The sequence below is a fragment of the Pseudophryne corroboree genome, chromosome 11, assembly GCF_028390025.1.
Source record: "Pseudophryne corroboree isolate aPseCor3 chromosome 11, aPseCor3.hap2, whole genome shotgun sequence".
Lineage (NCBI taxonomy): Eukaryota > Metazoa > Chordata > Amphibia > Anura > Myobatrachidae > Pseudophryne > Pseudophryne corroboree.
This window is the reverse complement of record NC_086454.1, coordinates 166,256,400-166,271,686: the sequence shown is the minus strand read 5'-3', so window position 1 is coordinate 166,271,686 and position 15,287 is coordinate 166,256,400. Positions and strand designations below refer to the sequence as shown.

The window sequence follows — 15,287 nt, the reverse complement described above, 5'->3', positions numbered from 1 at the left end:
TGCAAGGGCAAATTAATCAGTTATTATATTGCTGCTCAAACATAGAGGGCACTAGGTGTTACTAGAAGAAGAAGAAGATATGTGCTCCCCTCTCATTAGTGCACACTGAAGTAAAAAAAATGGAGAATTTCTAAAGACCAGAGCACAAGTAATGGATCTCTGCATTCTTATTGCATCTTTTCTTATTTCCAAATATTTGACATACTTCTGATTTGATAAGTTTAAAAATGAGTTTAAACAAAGGACACCACTGAAGATGATGGAATTTATATGAATTTTAAATGAAGATTTGCAATACTCATACATTGAATGAAAATGGAGCTTTGAACAAAAGGAAAATAAACAATGTTAGCTCCCACGAGATATGAACTCAGATGACTAGATTCAAAGTCCAGGGTGCTAACAATTACACCATGGAACCCTCACCTGAGCAATGGCATCTACTGAAGTGCGCTCATCTTTTAAATGCAAAGAAAAGAAATTCAATACTTTATATATATTATTTCAAGTTTCTAATAAGCTCAGGGATGCAATAGGTATTATGTAGAATATTTGTCCAAAACCAATGATAATATATAAAAAGTAACCTATTTTTTAAAGGAGAAGATAGATACTAGAAACCTAAATGCCTAGGACCAATTTCAGTTGGAGCATCACCCCTTATGTAATCCTAGCATTGAATTGACAGTTTTTCTGTATTTCCATATTTGCATATCAGTCACTTACAATTGTTTCAAGCTTTATAACAGAGGACTGCCTTTTTTATAGACCAAGGATGAAAGTCTCTCGTGAGTTAAATCTGATAATGACATCACAATTTGTAAATTAAGCTATAGCATGATTACAGAGTGTAGACTGAATAAAAAGTGCTTTCCTATGGATTGAAGTTTGTATTTTCTTAAGCTTTGCATTCCAAAATGGGCTAGCATTCTTTATTTCCAATGGGCACATTAAGCTACTTCCCCAATATATATTTTTTTGTGTTAAAAGTTATTCATACACAACTTGGTAAAACATACTAAATTTAATACATAATGGATTACATCCTGGGATTATCTTTTTCAACAATCTGTAAATTTACTATTAAAAATTGTGTATTAGATTTTTTAGATTGATTTTGCTTAGATTTGCATATACTCCTTGTCTAAATTGTCTATTTTTATACTATTAGTTGATGCCTTAATCTTTGTTATTATCCTATCTAATATTTATTTTTATTTTGTAATGTGGATAGAAACTGGAGCATTTTTATGATACCCATGCTTCAAGTGACTCTATGGCTTAAGCTTTTTTTTTAAAAATGAAATGCTATAAAAACAAAATATGATCTGTGCTTTGAGGTATATTTGCCAGTTTTGTGTTTGCTTGCAGTAATATCTGTGGCCTGTTAGCTCAGTTGGTTAGAGCGTGGTGCTAATAATGCCAAGGTCACGGGTTCGATCCCCGTATGGGCCATTTGCTTTTCTTGATGGACAAGAACGGAATAAGCTCATTGGTGGAGTGCATGAATACTTGAAAACATCATAGACACATATATCACAAAATCTCTTCAAATACATATCAGAAGCCAGTGGGAGTGTCATCCTTTGGCTGATGAAGATTTTTCTCTACATGGCTCAGTGACTTTTGTCTCAAATCAAGCAATATGGCATAACTAAGATATGCAAGGGCAAATTAATCAGTTATTATATTGCTGCTCAAACATAGAGGGCACTAGGTGTTACTAGAAGAAGAAGAAGATATGTGCTCTCCTCTCATTAGTGCACACTGAAGTTAAAAAAATGGAGAATTTCTAAAGACCAGAGCACAAGTAATGGATCTCTGCATTCTTATTGCATCTTTTCTTATTTCCAAATATTTGACATACTTCTGATTTGATAAGTTTAAAAATGAGTTTAAACAAAAGACACCACTGAAGATGATGGAATTTATATGAATTTTAAATGAAGATTTGCAATACTCATACATTGAATATAAATGGAGCTTTGAACAAAAGGAAAATAAACAATGTTAGCTCCCACGAGATATGAACTCAGATTACTAGATTCAAAGTCCAGGTTGCTAACAATTACACCATGGAACCCTCACCTGAGCAATGGCATCTACTGAAGTGCGCTCATCTTTTAAATGCAAAGAAAAGAAATTCAATACTTTATATATATTATTTCAAGTTTCTAATAAGCTCAGGGATGCAATAGGTATTATGTAGAATATTTGTCCAAACCCAATGATAATATATAAAAAGTAACCTATTTTTTAAAGGAGAAGATAGATACTAGAAACCTAAATGCCTAGGACCAATTTCAGTTGGAGCATCACCCCTTATGTTATCCTAGCATTGAATTGACAGTTTTCCTGTATTTCCATATTTGCATATCAGCCACTTACAATTGTTTCAAGCTTTATAACAGAGGACTGCCTTTTTTATAGACCAAGGATGAAAGTCTCTTGTGAGTTAAGTCTGATAATGACATCACAATTTGTAAATTAAGCTATAGTATGATTACAGAGTGTAGACTGAATAAAAAGTGCTTTCCTATAGATTGAAGTTTGTATTTTCTTTAGATTTGCATTCCAAAATGGGCTAGCATTCTTTATTTCCAATGGGCACATTGAGCTACTTCCCCAATATATATTTTTTTGTGTTAAAAGTTATTCATACACAACTTGGTAAAACATACTAAATTTAATACATAATGGATTACATCCTGGGATTATCTTTTTCAACAATCTGTAAATTTACTATTAAAAATTGTGTATTAGATTTTTTAGATTGATTTTGCTTAGATTTGCATATACTCCTAGTCTAAATTGTCTATTTTTATACTATTACTAGATGCCTTAATCTTTGTTATTATCCTATCTAATATTTATTTTTATTTTGTAATGTGGAAAGAAACTGGAGCATTTTTATGATACCCATGCTTCAAGTGACTCTATGGCTTAAGCTTTTTTTTGAAAAATGAAATGCTATAAAAACAAAATATGATCTGTGCTTTGAGGTACATTTGCCAGTTTTGTGTTTGTTTGCAGTAACATCTCTGGCCGGTTAGCTCAGTTGGTTAGAGCGTGGTGCAAATAACGCCAAGGTCACGGGTTCGATCCCCGTATGGGCCATTTGCTTTTCTTGATGGACAAGAATGGAATAAGCTCATCGATGGAGTGCATGAATACTTGAAAACATCATAGACACATATATCACAAAATCTCTTCAAATACATATCAGAAGCCAGTGGGAGTGTCATCCTTTGGCTGATGAAGATTTTTCTCTACATGGCTCAGTGACTTTTGTCTCAAATCAAGCAATATGGCATAACTAAGATATGCAAGGGCAAATTAATTAGTTATTATATTGCTGCTCAAACATAGAGGGCACTAGGTGTTACTAGAAGATGAAGAAGATATGTGCTCCCCTCTCATTAGTGCACACTGAAGTAAAAAAAATGGAGAATTTCTAAAGACCAGAGCACAAGTAATGGATCTCTGCATTCTTATTGCATCTTTTCTTATTTCCAAATATTTGACATACTTCTGATTTGATAGGTTTAAAAAAGAGTTTAAACAAAGGACACCACTGAAGATGATGGAATTTATATGAATTTTAAATGAAGATTTGCAATACTCATACATTGAATGAAAATGGAGCTTTGAACAATAGGAAAATAAACAATGTTAGTTCCCACGAGATATGAATTCAGATTACTAGATTCAAAGTCAATGGTGCTAACAATTACACCATGGAACCCTCACCTGAGCAATGGCATCTACTGAAGTGCGCTCATCTTTTAAATGCAAAGAAAAGAAATTCAATACTTTATATATATTATTTCAAGTTTCTAATAAGCTCAGGGATGCAATAGGTATTATGTAGAATATTTGTCCAAACCCAATGATAATATATAAAAGGTAACCTATTTTTTAAAGGAGAAGATAGATACTAGAAACCTAAATGCCTAGGACCAATTTCAGTTGGAGCATCACCCCTTATGTTATCCTAGCATTGAATTGACAGTTTTCTGTATTTCCATATTTGCATATCAGCCACTTACAATTGTTTCAAGCTTTATAACAGAGGACTGCCTTTTTTATAGACCAAGGATGAAAGTCTCTTGTGAGTTAAGTCTGATAATGACATCACAATTTGTAAATTAAGCTATAGTATGATTACAGAGTGTAGACTGAATAAAAAGTGCTTTCCTATGGATTGAAGTTTGTATTTTCTTAAGCTTTGCATTCCAAAATGGGCTAGCATTCTTTATTTCCAATGGGCACATTAAGCTACTTCCCCAATATATATTTTTTTGTGTTAAAAGTTATTCATACACAACTTGGTAAAACATACTAAATTTAATACATAATGGATTACATCCTGGATTATCTTTTTCAACAATTTGTAAATTTACAATTAAAAATTGTGTATTAGATTTTTTAGATTGATTTTGCTTAGATTTGCATATACTCCTTGTCTAAATTGTCTATTTTTATACTATTAGTAGATGCCTTAATCTTTGTTATTATCCTATCTAATATTTATTTTTATTTTGTAATGTGGAAAGAAACTGGAGCATTTTTATGATACCCATGCTTCAAGTGACTCTATGGCTTAAGCTTTTTTTTGAAAAATGAAATGCTATAAAAACAAAATATGATCTGTGCTTTGAGGTACATTTGCCAGTTTTGTGTTTGCTTGCAGTGATATCTGTGGCCGGTTAGCTCAGTTGGTTAGAGCGTGGTGCTAATAACGCCAAGGTCACGGGTTCAATCCCTGTATGGGCCATTTGCTTTTCTTGATGGACAAGAATGGAATAAGCTCATCGGTGGAGTGCATGAATACTTGAAAACATCATAGACACATATATCACAAAATGTCTTCAAATACATATCAGAAGCCAGTGGGAGTGTCATCCTTTGGCTGATGAAGATTTTTCTCTACATGGCTCAGTGACTTTTGTCTCAAATCAAGCAATACGGCATAACTAAGATATGCAAGGGCAAATTAAATAGTTATTATATTGCTGCTCAAACATAGAGGGCACTAGGTGTTACTAGAAGAAGAAGAAGATATGTGCACACTGAAGTAAAAAAAAATGGAGAATTTCTAAAGACCAGAGCACAAGTAATGGATCTCTGCATTCTTATTGCATCTTTTCTTATTTCCAAATATTTGACATACTTCTGATTTGATAAGTTTAAAAATGAGTTTAAACAAAGGACACCACTGAAGATGATGGAATTTATATGAATTTTAAATGAAGATTTGCAATACTCATACATTGAATGAAAATGGAGCTTTGAACAATAGGAAAATAAACAATGTTAGTTCCCACGAGATATGAATTCAGATTACTAGATTCAAAGTCAAGGGTGCTAACAATTACACCATGGAACCCTCACCTGAGCAATGGCATCTACTGAAGTGCGCTCATCTTTTAAATGCAAAGAAAAGAAATTCAATACTTTATATATATTATTTCAAGTTTCTAATAAGCTCAGGGATGCAATAGGTATTATGTAGAATATTTGTCCAAACCCAATGATAATATATAAAAAGTAACCTATTTTTTAAAGGAGAAGATAGATACTAGAAACCTAAATGCCTAGGACCAATTTCAGTTGGAGCATCACCCCCTATGTTATCCTAGCATTGAATTGACAGTTTTTCTGTATTTCCATATTTGCATATCAGCCACTTACAATTGTTTCAAGCTTTATAACAGAGGACTGCCTTTTTTATAGACCAAGGATGAAAGTCTCTTGTGAGTTAAGTCTGATAATGACATCACAATTTGTAAATTAAGCTATAGTATGATTACAGAGTGTAGACTGAATAAAAAGTGCTTTCCTATGGATTGAAGTTTGTATTTTCTTAAGCTTTGCATTCCAAAATGGGCTAGCATTCTTTATTTCCAATGGGCACATTAAGCTACTTCCCCAATATATATTTTTTTGTGTTAAAAGTTATTCATACACAACTTGGTAAAACATACTAAATTTAATACATAATGGATTACATCCTGGATTATCTTTTTCAACAATTTGTAAATTTACAATTAAAAATTGTGTATTAGATTTTTTAGATTGATTTTGCTTAGATTTGCATATACTCCTTGTCTAAATTGTCTATTTTTATACTATTACTAGATGCCTTAATCTTTGTTATTATCCTATCTAATATTTATTTTTATTTTGTAATGTGGAAAGAAACTGGAGCATTTTTATGATACCCATGCTTCAAGTGACTCTATGGCTTAAGCTTTTTTTTGAAAAATGAAATGCTATAAAAACAAAATCAGATCTGTGCTTTGAGGTACATTTGCCAGTTTTGTGTTTGCGTGCAGTAACATCTGTGGCCGGTTAGCTCAGTTGGTTAGAGCGTGGTGCTAATAACGCTAAGGTCACGGGTTCGATCCCCGTATGGGCCATTTGCTTTTCTTGATGGACAAGAATGGAATAAGCTCATCCATGGAGTGCATGAATACTTGAAAACATCATAGACACATATATCACAAAATCTCTTGAAATACATATCAGAAGCCAGTGGGAGTGTCATCCTTTGGCTGATGAAGATTTTTCTCTACATGGCTCAGTGACTTTTGTCTCAAATCAAGCAATATGGCATAACTAAGATATGCAAGGGCAAATTAATCAGTTATTATATTGCTGCTCAAACATAGAGGGCACTAGGTGTTACTAGTAGAAGAAGAAGATATGTGCTCTCCTCTCATTAGTGCACACTGAAGTAAAAAAAATGGAGAATTTCTAAAGACCAGAGCACAAGTAATGGATTCTTATTGCATCTTTTCTTATTTCCAAATATTTGACATACTTCTGATTTGATAAGTTTAAAAATGAGTTTAAACAAAGGAAACCACTGAAGATGATGGAATTTATATGAATTTTAAATGAAGATTTGCAATACTCATACATTGAATGAAAATGGAGCTTTGAACAAAAGGAAAATAAACAATGTTAGCTCCCACGAGATATGAACTCAGATTACTAGATTCCAAGTCCAGGGTGCTAACAATTACACCATGGAACCCTCACCTGAGCAATGGCATCTACTGAAGTGCGCTCATCTTTTAAATGCAAAGAAAAGAAATTCAATACTTTATATATATTATTTCAAGTTTCTAATAAGCTCAGGGATGCAATAGGTATTATGTAGAATATTTGTCCAAACCCAATGATAATATATAAAAAGTAACCTATTTTTTAAAGGAGAAGATAGATACTAGAAACCTAAATGCCTAGGACCAATTTCAGTTGGAGCATCACCCCTTATGTTATCCTAGCATTGAATTGACAGTTTTTCTGTATTTCCATATTTGCATATCAGCCACTTACAATTGTTTCAAGCTTTATAACAGAGGACTGCCTTTTTTATAGACCAAGGATGAAAGTCTCTTGTGAGTTAAGTCTGATAATGACATCACAATTTGTAAATTAAGCTATAGTATGATTACAGAGTGTAGACTGAATAAAAAGTGCTTTCCTATGGATTGAAGTTTGTATTTTCTTAAGCTTTGCATTCCAAAATGGGCTAGCATTGTTTATTTCCAATGGACACATTAAGTTACTTCCCCAATATATATTTTTTTGTGTTAAAAGTTATTCAAACACAACTTGGTAAAACATACTAAATTTAATACATAATGGATTACATCCTGGGATTATCTTTTTCAACAATCTGTAAATTTACAATTAAAAATTGTGTATTAGATTTTTTAGATTGATTTTGCTTAGATTTGCATATACTCCTTGTCTAAATTGTCTATTTTTATACTATTAGTAGATGCCTTAATCTTTGTTATTATCCTATCTAATATTATTTTTTATTTTGTAATGTGGAAAGAAACTGGAGCATTTTTATGATACCCATGCTTCAAGTGACTCTATGGCTTAAGCTTTTTTTTGAAAAATGAAATGCTATAAAAACAAAATATGATCTGTGCTTTGAGGTACATTTGCCAGTTTTGTGTTTGCTTGCAGTGATATCTGTGGCCGGTTAGCTCAGTTGGTTAGAGCGATTTTTCTCTACATGGCTCAGTGACTTTTGTCTCAAATCAAGCAATATGGCATAAGTAAGATATGCAAGGGCAAATTAATCAGTTATTATATTGCTGCTCAAACATAGAGGGCACTAGGTGTTACTAGAAGAAGAAGATATGTGCTCCTCTCTCATTAGTGCACACTGAAGTAAAAAAAAATTGAGAATTTCTAAAGACCAGAGCACAAGTAATGGATCTCTGCATTCTTATTGCATCTTTTCTTATTTCCAAATATTTGACATACTTCTGATTTGCTAAGTTTAAAAATGAGTTTAAACAAAGGACACCACTGAAGATGATGGAATTTATATGAATTTTAAATGAAGATTTGCAATACTCATACATTGAATGAAAATGGAGCTTTGAACAAAAGGAAAATAAACAATGTTAGCTCCCACGAGATATGAACTCAGATTACTAGATTCAAAGTCCAAGGTGCTAACAATTACACCATGGAACCCTCACCTGAGCAATGGCATCTACTGAAGTGCACTCATCTTTTAAATGCAAAGAAAAGAAATTCAATACTTTATATATATTATTTCAAGTTTCTAATAAGCTCAGGGATGCAATAGGTATTATGTAGAATATTTGTCCAAACCCAATGATAATATATAAAAAGTAACCTATTTTTTAAAGGAGAAGATAGATACTAGAAACCTAAATGCCTAGGACCAATTTCAGTTGGAGCATCACCCCTTATGTTATCCTAGCATTGAATTGACAGTTTTTCTGTATTTCCATATTTGCATATCAGCCACTTACAATTGTTTCAAGCTTTATAACAGAGGACTGCCTTTTTTATAGACCAAGGATGAAAGTCTCTTGTGAGTTAAGTCTGATAATGACATCACAATTTGTAAATTAAGCTATAGTATGATTACAGAGTGTAGACTGAATAAAAAGTGCTTTCCTATGGATTGAAGTTTGTATTTTCTTAAGCTTTGCATTCCAAAATGGGCTAGCATTCTTTATTTCCAATGGGCACATTAAGCTACTTCCCCAATATATATTTTTTTGTGTTAAAAGTTATTCATACACAACTTGGTAAAACATACTAAATTTAATACATAATGGATTACATCCTGGATTATCTTTTTCAACAATTTGTAAATTTACAATTAAAAATTGTGTATTAGATTTTTTAGATTGATTTTGCTTAGATTTGCATATACTCCTTGTCTAAATTGTCTATTTTTATACTATTAGTAGATGCCTTAATCTTTGTTATTATCCTATCTAATATTTATTTTTATTTTGTAATGTGGAAAGAAACTGGAGCATTTTTATGATACCCATGCTTCAAGTGACTCTATGGCTTAAGCTTTTTTTTTGAAAAATGAAATGCTATAAAAACAAAATATGATCTGTGCTTTGAGGTACATTTGCCAGTTTTGTGTTTGCTTGCGGTGATATCTGTGGCCGGTTAGCTCAGTTGTTTAGCGCGTGGTGCTAATAACGCCAAGGTCACGGTTTCGATCCCCGTATGGGCCATTTGCATTTCTTGATGGACAAGAATGGAATAAGCTCATCGGTGGAGTGCATGAATACTTGAAAACATCATAGACACATATATCACAAAATCTCTTCAAATACATATCAGAAGCCAGTGGGAGTGTCATCCTTTGGCTGATGAAGATTTTTCTCTACATGGCTCAGTGACTTTTGTCTCAAATCAAGCAATATGGCATAACTAAGATATGCAAGGGCAAATTAAATAGTTATTATATTGCTGCTCAAACATAGAGGGCACTAGGTGTTACTAGAAGAAGAAGAAGATATGTGCACACTGAAGTAAAAAAGAATGGAGAATTTCTAAAGACCAGAGCACAAGTAATGGATCTCTGCATTCTTATTGCATCTTTTCTTATTTCCAAATATTTGACATACTTCTGATTTGATAAGTTTAAAAATGAGTTTAAACAAAGGACACCACTGAAGATGATGGAATTTATATGAATTTTAAATGAAGATTTGCAATACTCATACATTGAATGAAAATGGAGCTTTGAACAATAGGAAAATAAACAATGTTAGTTCCCACGAGATATGAATTCAGATTACTAGATTCAAAGTCAAGGGTGCTAACAATTACACCATGGAACCCTCACCTGAGCAATGGCATCTACTGAAGTGCGCTCATCTTTTAAATGCAAAGAAAAGAAATTCAATACTTTATATATATTATTTCAAGTTTCTAATAAGCTCAGGGATGCAATAGGTATTATGTAGAATATTTGTCCAAACCCAATGATAATATATAAAAAGTAACCTATTTTTTAAAGGAGAAGATAGATACTAGAAACCTAAATGCCTAGGACCAATTTCAGTTGGAGCATCACCCCTTATGTTATCCTAGCATTGAATTGACAGTTTTTCAGTATTTCCATATTTGCATATCAGCCACTTACAATTGTTTCAAGCTTTATAACAGAGGACTGCCTTTTTTATAGACCAAGGATGAAAGTCTCTTGTGAGTTAAGTCTGATAATGACATCACAATTTGTAAATTAAGCTATAGTATGATTACAGAGTGTTGACTGAAAAAAAAGTGCTTTCCTATGGATTGAAGTTTTTTTTTTTAAGCTTTGCATTCCAAAATGGGCTAGCATTCTTTATTTCCAATGGGCACATTAAGTTACTTCCCCAATATATATTTTTTTGTGTTAAAAGTTATTCAAACACAACTTGGTAAAACATACTAAATTTAATACATAATGGATTACATCCTGGGATTATTTTTTTCAACAATCTGTAAATTTACAATTAAAAATTGTGTATTAGATTTTTTAGATTGATTTTGCTTAGATTTGCATATACTCCTTGAATAAATTGTCTATTTTTATACTATTAGTAGATGCCTTAATCTTTGTTATTATCCTATCTAATATTTATTTTTATTTTGTAATGTGGAAAGAAACTGGAGCATTTTTATGATACCCATGCTTCAAGTGACTCTATGGCTTAAGCTTTTTTTTGAAAAATGAAATGCTATAAAAACAAAATCAGATCTGTGCTTTGAGGTACATTTGCCAGTTTTGTGTTTGCTTGCAGTAACATCTGTGGCCGGTTAGCTCAGTTGGTTAGAGCGTGGTGCTAATAACGCTAAGGTCACGGGTTCGATCCCCGTATGGGCCATTTGCTTTTCTTGATGGACAAGAATGGAATAAGCTCATCCGTGGAGTGCATGAATACTTGAAAACATCATAGACACATATATCACAAAATCTCTTCAAATACATATCAGAAGCCAGTGGGAGTGTCATCCTTTGGCTGATGAAGATTTTTCTCTACATGGCTCAGTGACTTTTGTCTCAAATCAAGCAATATGGCATAACTAAGATATGCAAGGGCAAATTAATCAGTTATTATATTGCTGCTCAAACATAGAGGGCACTAGGTGTTACTAGAAGAAGAAGAAGAAGATATGTGCTCCCCTCTCATTAGTGCACACTGAAGTAAAAAAATGGAGAATTTCTAAAGACCAGAGCACAAGTAATGGATTCTTATTGCATCTTTTCTTATTTCCAAATATTTGACATACTTCTGATTTGATAAGCTTAAAAATGAGTTTAAACAAAGGACACCACTGAAGATGATGGAATTTATATGAATTTTAAATGAAGATTTGCAATACTCATACATTGAATGAAAATGGAGCTTTGAACAAAAGGAAAATAAACAATGTTAGCTCCCACGAGATATGAACTCAGATTACTAGATTCCAAGTCCAGGGTGCTAACAATTACACCATGGAACCCTCACCTGAGCAATGGCATCTACTGAAGTGCGCTCATCTTTTAAATGCAAAGAAAAGAAATTCAATACTTTATATATATTATTTCAAGTTTCTAATAAGCTCAGGGATGCAATAGGTATTATGTAGAATATTTGTCCAAACCCAATGATAATATATAAAAAGTAACCTATTTTTTAAAGGAGAAGATAGATACTAGAAACCTAAATGCCTAGGACCAATTTCAGTTGGAGCATCACCCCTTATGTTATCCTAGCATTGAATTGACAGTTTTTCTGTATTTCCATATTTGCATATCAGCCACTTACAATTGTTTCAAGCTTTATAACAGAGGACTGCCTTTTTTATAGACCAAGGATGAAAGTCTCTTGTGAGTTAAGTCTGATAATGACATCACAATTTGTAAATTAAGCTATAGTATGATTACAGAGTGTAGACTGAATAAAAAGTGCTTTCCTATGGATTGAAGCTTTTATTTTCTTAAGCTTTGCATTCCAAAATGGGCTAGCATTGTTTATTTCCAATGGACACATTAAGTTACTTCCCCAATATATATTTTTTTGTGTTAAAAGTTATTCAAACACAACTTGGTAAAACATACTAAATTTAATACATAATGGATTACATCCTGGGATTATCTTTTTCAACAATCTGTAAATTTACAATTAAAAATTGTGTATTAGATTTTTTAGATTGATTTTGCTTAGATTTGCATATACTCCTTGAATAAATTGTCTATTTTTATACTATTAGTAGATGCCTTAATCTTTGTTATTATCCTATCTAATATTTATTTTTATTTTGTAATGTGGAAAGAAACTGGAGCATTTTTATGATACCCATGCTTCAAGTGACTCTATGGGGTATATGCAATAGCGGGCGAAATCGCGGCAATTATCGCCGTTTTTTCAATTCGACCAAATTCGCCAGGTGAATTCCGGAAGGTGGCTTCCGGAATTCACCATATGCAATGAAAAACGGATTCGCCAGAGTCGCGGGCGAAAATCGGCCGATTTTGCGGATTTTACCGCGATTTTAAAAAACGGGAAAAAACGGGGAAAAACCCGAAAAAAAAATGGCGTGGGGTCCCCCCTCCAAAGCATAACCAGCCTCGGGCTCATCGAGCTGGTCCTGGTTCTAAAAATGCAGGGGAAAAATTGGCCAGGGATCCCCCGTATTTTTAAAACCAGCACCGGGCTCTGCGCCTGATGCTGGTGCCAAAAATACGGGGGACAAAACGAGTAGGGGTCCCCCGTATTTTTAACACCAGCATCGGGCTCCACTAGCTGGACAGATAATGCCACAGCCGGGGGTCACTTTTATATAGTGCCCTGCGGCCGTGGCATCAAATATCCAACTAGTCACCCCTGGCCGGGGTACCCTGGGGGAGTGGGGACCCCTTCAATCAAGGGGTCCCCCCCCCCAGCCACCCAAGGGCCAGGGGTGAAGCCCGAGGCTGTCCCCCCCCATCCAATGGGCTGCGGATGGGAGGGCTGATAGCCTTTGTGTTAAAAAAAAAGATATTGTTTTTTCCATTAGTACTACAAGTCCCAGCAAGCCTCCCCCGCAAGCTGGTACTTGGAGAACCACAAGTACCAGCATGCGGGAGAAAAACGGGCCCGCTGGTACCTGTAGTACTACTGGGAAAAAAATACCCAAATAAAAACAGGACACACACACCTTGATAGTAAAACTTTATTTCATACGCCGACACACACATACTTACCTGTGTTGACACGCCGACTGCAACGATCTCCGACGATCCGAGGGTACCTGTCAAAAAATTATACTCACCTTCCAGCGTCCAGAGGTCCAGAGGTAAATCCACGTACTTTGTAAAAAAACAAACCGAACACCGAGCCATACCGGACTGAAAGGGGTCCAATGTTTTCACATCAGATCCCTTCCCCCGAATGCCGGGACATCACGTGACTCCTGTCACTGATGTCCCTTCAGCCAATCAGGAAGCGCTACTGCCGTGGCGCTCACCTGATTGGCTGGACGCCGTCTGTACTCTGACAGCGCCTCGCAAAGCCGCTCCATTACTTTCAATGGTGGGAACTTAGCGGCTAGCGGTGGGGTCACCCGCCGGTCAGCCGCTGACCGGCGGGTGACCTCACCGCTAGCCGCTAAGTTCCCACCATTGAATATAATGGAGGGAGCTGTGCGATGCGCTGTCACAGCGATCAGCCAATCAGGTGAGCGCAACGAAGTTGCGCTTCCTGATTGGCTTAGAGACCTGTCAGTGACAGCTGTCACTGACAGATCTTAATCGTGGAAAGGTGTCCCATGTGTCAGCATGGGACCCCTTTCAGTCCGTTTTTGGTGCGGGTAAATGCGCTTTCTTTTTTTGCCAAGTACGTGGATTTATCTCTGGAGCCTGTTGAGGTGAGTATATTGATCTTTTATTTTCAGGTACCCCGGGATTCTACATGGAGAAGAGGACCGATGTCGGCGTGTGAACATAGGTAAGTATGTGTGTGTCGGCAGTGTGTAATAAAGTTTTACTGTCGACGGTGTCTGTGTCCTGTTTTTATTTGGGTATTTTTTTTCCATTAGAACTACAGGTACCAGCGGGCCCGTTTTTCTCCCGCATGCTGGTACTTGTGGTTCTCCAAGTACCAGCTTGCGGGGGAGGCTTGCTGGGACTTGTAGTACTAATGGAAAAAACAATATCTTTTTTTGAACACAAAGGCTATCAGCCCCCCCATCCGCAGCCCATTGGATGGGGGGGGACAGCCTCGGGCTTCACCCCTGGCCCTTGGGTGGCTGGGGGGGGGACACCCCTTGATTGAAGGGGTCCCCACTCCCCCAGGGTACACCGGCCAGGGGTGACTAGTTGGATATTTGATGCCACGGCCGCAGGGCACGGCATAAAAGTGACCCCCGGCTGTGGCATTATCTGTCCAGCTAGTGGAGCCCGATGCTGGTGTTAAAAATACGGGGGACCCCTACTCTTTTTGTCCCCCGTATTTTTGGCACCAGCACCAGGCGCAGAGCCCGGTGCTGGTTTTAAAAATACGGGGGATCCCCTGTCAATTTTTCCCCCGCATTTTTAGAACCAGGACCAGCTCAATGAGCCCGAGGCTGGTTATGCTTTGGAGGGGGGACCCCACGCCATTTTTTTTTCTGATTTTACCGTTCCAGCAATAAAAAAAAAAAATATTATTTTAAAAAATATATAAATAATATTTGTGCCTCCCCCCAAAAAAAAAAAAAAACCTAATCCCTTCTAATATAAATAGATCTGCTATTCCCAAAAAAAAAAACACCAAAAAAACCATGTTTAAATTTTTTTTATTTGTTTTCACCCTCCAAAGTGTGGCGGATTGAAAATCGCGAATTTGCTGTCTAAAAGCACTGCAGGCGAATTTCCAAACTTGAATTGAATATGCTGGAGGCGAATTGCAGCATCTGTACCATTGCAGAAAAGGCGAATTCGGAAAAAGGCGAATTGAGAAAAGGCGAATTTTGACGGG

The 15,287-nt window shown here is 35.4% G+C and overlaps 5 non-coding genes across 5 annotated transcripts; all 5 read left to right on the top strand.

Moving 5' to 3' along the window:
• Window positions 1-1,381: 1,381 nt before the first annotated feature.
• TRNAI-AAU (transfer RNA isoleucine (anticodon AAU)) lies at window positions 1,382-1,455 on the top strand. Its single transcript has one exon. It is a non-coding gene; the product is annotated as a tRNA-Ile (tRNA).
• Window positions 1,456-3,043: 1,588 nt separating this feature from the next.
• TRNAI-AAU (transfer RNA isoleucine (anticodon AAU)) lies at window positions 3,044-3,117 on the top strand. Its single transcript has one exon. It is a non-coding gene; the product is annotated as a tRNA-Ile (tRNA).
• A 1,586-nt stretch (window positions 3,118-4,703) lies between these two features.
• On the top strand, window positions 4,704-4,777 carry TRNAI-AAU (transfer RNA isoleucine (anticodon AAU)). The gene has a single exon. It is a non-coding gene; the product is annotated as a tRNA-Ile (tRNA).
• Window positions 4,778-6,348: 1,571 nt separating this feature from the next.
• TRNAI-AAU (transfer RNA isoleucine (anticodon AAU)) lies at window positions 6,349-6,422 on the top strand. Its single transcript has one exon. It is a non-coding gene; the product is annotated as a tRNA-Ile (tRNA).
• Window positions 6,423-11,115: 4,693 nt separating this feature from the next.
• On the top strand, window positions 11,116-11,189 carry TRNAI-AAU (transfer RNA isoleucine (anticodon AAU)). The gene has a single exon. It is a non-coding gene; the product is annotated as a tRNA-Ile (tRNA).
• The last annotated feature ends 4,098 nt before the right edge of the window (window positions 11,190-15,287 follow it).